This window comes from Poecilia reticulata, linkage group LG8, assembly GCF_000633615.1.
Source record: "Poecilia reticulata strain Guanapo linkage group LG8, Guppy_female_1.0+MT, whole genome shotgun sequence".
Taxonomy (NCBI): Eukaryota; Metazoa; Chordata; class Actinopteri; order Cyprinodontiformes; family Poeciliidae; genus Poecilia; species Poecilia reticulata.
The window spans coordinates 9,877,123-9,882,404 of NC_024338.1; positions in this window are offsets into that span (position 1 = coordinate 9,877,123).

The window sequence follows — 5,282 nt, forward strand, 5'->3', positions numbered from 1 at the left end:
CGGTATAAATCAGTGTGACGTAAATATGCGCCAATCAATTTGCCTCACACCTGGAAAATTAGGATAATTAGTGGGACCCAAGATTCTAACAATTGATTTATCTTCTTTTTTTAATTGTTATTTTGTTTTCATTCAAACAAAAGGTAACACTTTATTTGACAGGGTGTGCATAAGACTGACATTACACAGTCATAAACATGACATAACACATGCCATGAACATGAAGGAGTATATGAGTGTCTATGAGTGTTATCATGAAGTCTAATTCTGTAAATAATGACGTTTTTTAATGCAAGGTTGCTTTAAAAGTTGCATTAAAAGTCCATAGAAGTGCCAACTTAGTATTATTTCATAAGTAATGACACTTTAATGCAAAGTTGTCACTTTTAATGGACTTTCAATGCAACTTTTAGAGCAAATTTGCATTAAAAGTGTCGTTATTTACCGAATGACACTTCATGACAACTGTTATAAACATTCATAAAGACTTCTTTATGCTCATGATATGTCATGTTTATGACAGTGTCATATGAGTATTGTGCACACCCCATCAAGTAAAGTTTTACCAAACAAAATAGTAGCATGCTGGTAAATAGAAGTTGTACAGTACTATGTGTGCTACTGGCTTACTGAGATACAAACACATATGTGACTAAATGTAATCCCTCAACTCCTACAACCATGTTTATGCCCATGTTGGATTGTGAATCTTGTGGCTGTTAGTTGTCCTCTGAATTACAACTTGCAACTTTTTTGGTGTTACTTCCGACTGGGAACTCGGAAAATTCCACTTCTGGTCACATCGAGAACAGTCAACTCACCAAAATTGTGAAGTTGTACATGTTATGAATAACTAATGCCACCCATGTTGAGACGGCGCTTTCTACTGTAAATACGGGTGGAGTTAAACAATACATTCCAGGTGTAGGATCAAACCTTTTTGGTCACAAGTAGCAAAGGAAAAGATGCTTATTGTTTGGTTGAGACATGAAATCGAGCTTTTAGGAATCTAAATGCAAACACGTGACTGGCATTTGCAGGTTTTTTAAAGCACTATCTTTGATGTAAACGTTGGTTTCTGGTTGAAAGAAAGAACACTGTCCCAGTTTATGGGGGTAAAAATCCTCGCTCTCCGTAATCTGTTATAGTCCTTGCACTGACTCGATGACAAATTATCTGATTTACCTCTACGGACTTGCTGGGTATTCCCTGAAAGTGATTCTGGTTTCTCACATGTAGCTAACTACGCATTAATAAGAACTTCAGCATGTCAAACGGCTAACGACTGTAACCTGACTCTGTCCACCTCAAAAAGGACCCGAGGACTGTTAGAAAACAAACGCCAGAGCAAACTCAGGGGAAGGCTCAGTGACATTTGCATTAATTATTCAACTAGGTTGTTTTTTGTTGTTGTTGTGAGTACAGGAAATCACAGTTACTAACTGAAGGCTCTTTGGTATGAGATAAAGTGTAGCATATCAGTGAGTAGCATAACTCTTTTCGTTTTTTTTTTTTGTTTTGGTTAATTTTTGGGGACAGAATGTGTTGGCAGGAAATGTAGCAGGTGGCTGGAGGATGAGACAGTTCTCAGATGAATGTGAGGAGAAGAAACAGGAAATAACTGTTACTCGCGTTTTCTTTAGGGTGGGCATTGTGTTTCCTTTCAGCGACAATGAAAGCCTCAAGTCATACGTGCAGCTGAAACCCTGAGTAGCCATTTTGAAAAATGCATAAGCAAAGAAAACGTCGGTGGAATTTTTATTTTTTCAAACATGCGCCAGAAAGCGTGTTGACGGGTGACAGACGTCTGGTTGGATATTTGGGCAGCTTTTTATTCCTGCTTCACACCTCTGAGCCCTGATGAGAAATAAGTAGCCCTCTGCAAACATATATGCACACACATGCATGCACAAACATGCTGGCTCTTACACACAAACACACACGCACGCAGACACACACACAACTCTTAGCCACTTTCACTGTATACTTTACAATGTGAACCTCCGACAAACAGCGGTCTGACATGGACACATGCTGTAAAAATAAAAGCACACTTTTACTTACATAATATTAATATGAATACCTATATGAATACAGTATAATAATTAGAAAATAAAGAAACCTCTTTTCCAAAATGACTGTTGTGGATTTTTATTTATTTATTGTACAAACATGTCTGATGTGTTTCTTTGCTTTGCTGCGACTTTCTGTTCCCATTAATTTTTTTTTCTATATAGATATTATATAAAATGATTTATTTGGTTTTTTTGGTGAATCTTCGTCAGAAACAAAATGCAGGAAGCGAGCGCACTCAGTTCACACGTCTCCAACTAAACCTGCAATCGCAGACAGATGTGTATCATTCCGCATTAGCTATCTGATGGATAAAAACGTCTGCTTATCTCCGCAGCTCCGGTGCAGGTCCCTGAATGATGGAGAGAGAGAGAGAGAGAGAGAGAGGATGGGTGGAAGGGGAGTGCTGAGAGAGGAAAAGGGAAGCTGAGGGGAGAAGCAGATATTCTGAAAGTTGAGAAAATGCAACCGAATAATGGAGGACTAATGCTTTGTCACATTTACTCAAATTTCATGTGACGGCCTCCTTAACGTAGCACATAATTATGAATTGGAATCACAATGGCTTATGGTTTTCAAAGGTTTTCTCAAAATAAATACTGAAAAGTGTGTTCTTATGGCTTTCTTTCTACAATTTTAAGTCAATCATTTCTTAATATTGATGAAAAGCATTACTTCTACTGGCAGATTAGTTCACTTATAACAGGGGTAAGTTGGGGGATGTTATGAATGAAATAAACTCTCAGTGGGATTGATACTTTTCATCAACATTAAGTAAATATTTACTTAAAATAATATCCTATAACTTACTGAGAAGTCACTTGTGAGTTAGTTTTGTCTTATTTCAAGTATTCTAAGATATTTGAAGTGGAAGAAAGACCAAAAATACTTTGGAAGATTTAAGTGGACTAATTGTTCTCCAGTCATCAGATCATCTTGCCTGAGCTTGTTTGTCTCTGCAGCTTCTGGAGAATTACCAAAAGACTCTTGGATGAGATTAAGTCACACACAAGATGAATGCCGTTTGCGTTTGCCACTTGGGTGACATCTGCAATAAATATCATTTAAAATGGTTGGATTAAAACCACACGTCCTTTTCCATCCACTTCACATTTGTGCGCTCCATTATGCAGACTAATCCCAAGTAATCCCAACAATGCACGTTCAAGTTTGTGGTTGTAACCTGCTCAAATGTGAAGAGGTCAAGAGGTTATGAATACTTCTGCAGGTCATTGGGATGAATAGACACGTGCTAGTTATACTTCCTATTGGAACGTCGAGTAATTTAATAGAGCAGCGATGCCTTAGCCAGGCAGTTACTCATTCGTATTTTGTGTCAACACTAAAAGAGCTGCTTTGGGTTGAGCCTCACATGTTGCATAATTATCCCCGCTAACATTTGTGCCTGATATAAATCCTGTGAAAAATACCAAGACGGAAAGGCACATAAAGAGTGGGAAGATTTAACCGAACGTTCACATTCACTTTATGAATAATCCGAAGTCTGACGTCACGGATGGAGCGTCTCGCTTTTGGATATGGAAATGAAGGGGTAGGAAGGCATGTTAGGAGTCTTCCCGCCAGTCTTGGTTTTGCTGCGACTCTACCCTTTTGTTCTCCTGAACTGATTGTTGCCAGCCAGGTCCTCTATCCGTCACGTCCTTCACACAGATAAACAGTGGACGTGGCCCGTGTTTCTCCACTCGTCTTCCCTCTGATCTTCTTAGCCGCTTTATTTATTTATTTTTTTTGCCCCTCTGCCACAAATGTTCTGGTTTGAAGCCCCAACCTTTCATCAAGCAGCGTGGTGCTGTAGTAATTGCTTTCTTCAGCTCCATTGGCCCAAAAAAAAAAAAAAAAAAAAAAAAAAAAAAAAAAAAAAAAAAGAGAGAGAGAGAGAGAGAGAGAGAGAGAGAGAGAGAGAGAGAGCGAAAATGTCCCCCTTATGCTAATAGCCCATAAAAGACACAGAGCATTCCCAGCAGGAAACACACATAAAGATGATTTCATTGTGTTGCTGCGTGGGGTTAAAAATAAAAGCGGTGAAATTTGTGTGCTGAAGACGAAACAAACCGATCATGTCTGTCATATAGGGCCCAAATGATATTCTTTTCGGATAAATTTGTGTAAATATATTTGGGGGATCTGTAAATGGAGAGCCTTCAAAGCAGCTTTCCGTCCGAGCGAGTTCACCCCAAGAGCAGGCCGCATGACGCTAAAAGAAGTCTCCAAATACCCTAAAATATCAGATATCGTCATGAGACCTTCAGAATAAAATAGAATAGAATATACTGCTAATTATAACAGAAGAAAATCTGAGTTGCAACAAATATTTAAATTCTGTCTGGAGTTAAAATTTTTTTTATTTATTTAATTGAATAGAATTGATTTAAAGATTTGCGAAAAATGTTTTTCCAATTAGCTTAATCGGAAAAACAAAGTTATTTTTGTGCAATACAACTGGACATCAACATGAACATTTCTTAAACTAATATTTAACATTCTTAATGCGTGTCAGGGATTAGCACAAGAACAAACAGCAGATTTCTGAAAAGCAGAAACATAACTCATTCAGGACTTAATTACTCGCATCACTTCTAGAAATCTGTCACCAGATCAGCTTCATCTACTCTGTAAGGTCTAAAAAAAAAAGAAGGAAAATAGACGCTGCAGCTACCAGATGAGGGCAAACTTTGAAGGATGAGCGCATGTGAGAGTGCCTCTGTCTGTGTGTGCTCGCAGTGGAGTAACACTGTGGCTATTTGAAGCGTGAAAAAAAATAAAATAAAAACGCCTCGCAGCTGTGAATGTTGCTCAAGCAGAAAGACAAGATTGAGGGAGGGGAGGATGGAAGAATGAGAGAAAGAGGAACGAGGAGAAAAGGTCAAAGATAGATTCCAGAGACGATAGAGAGGATCAATAAACAGCATAAAACACATAGGCCTATCTGAGTTCATTTTTTATGCTGTAATCATAAAAATGTGTTTATGATTTATTGAAGATGTATAGCAATGCACAACAACGTCCTCTCTGCAAATTACGCATTCAGCTTAAAGATGTAAACGTCTAAGACGCCAGGCTAATCAGATGCACTGGAACTGAAGGGATGTGTGAACTCAAAAGAACTAAATGCTAACAATCACATGGTTATGAAAACTTGTACGACAAAGTTATTTCAGCTTTTTCCTCAAAGGAATTTGTTTTTCAGA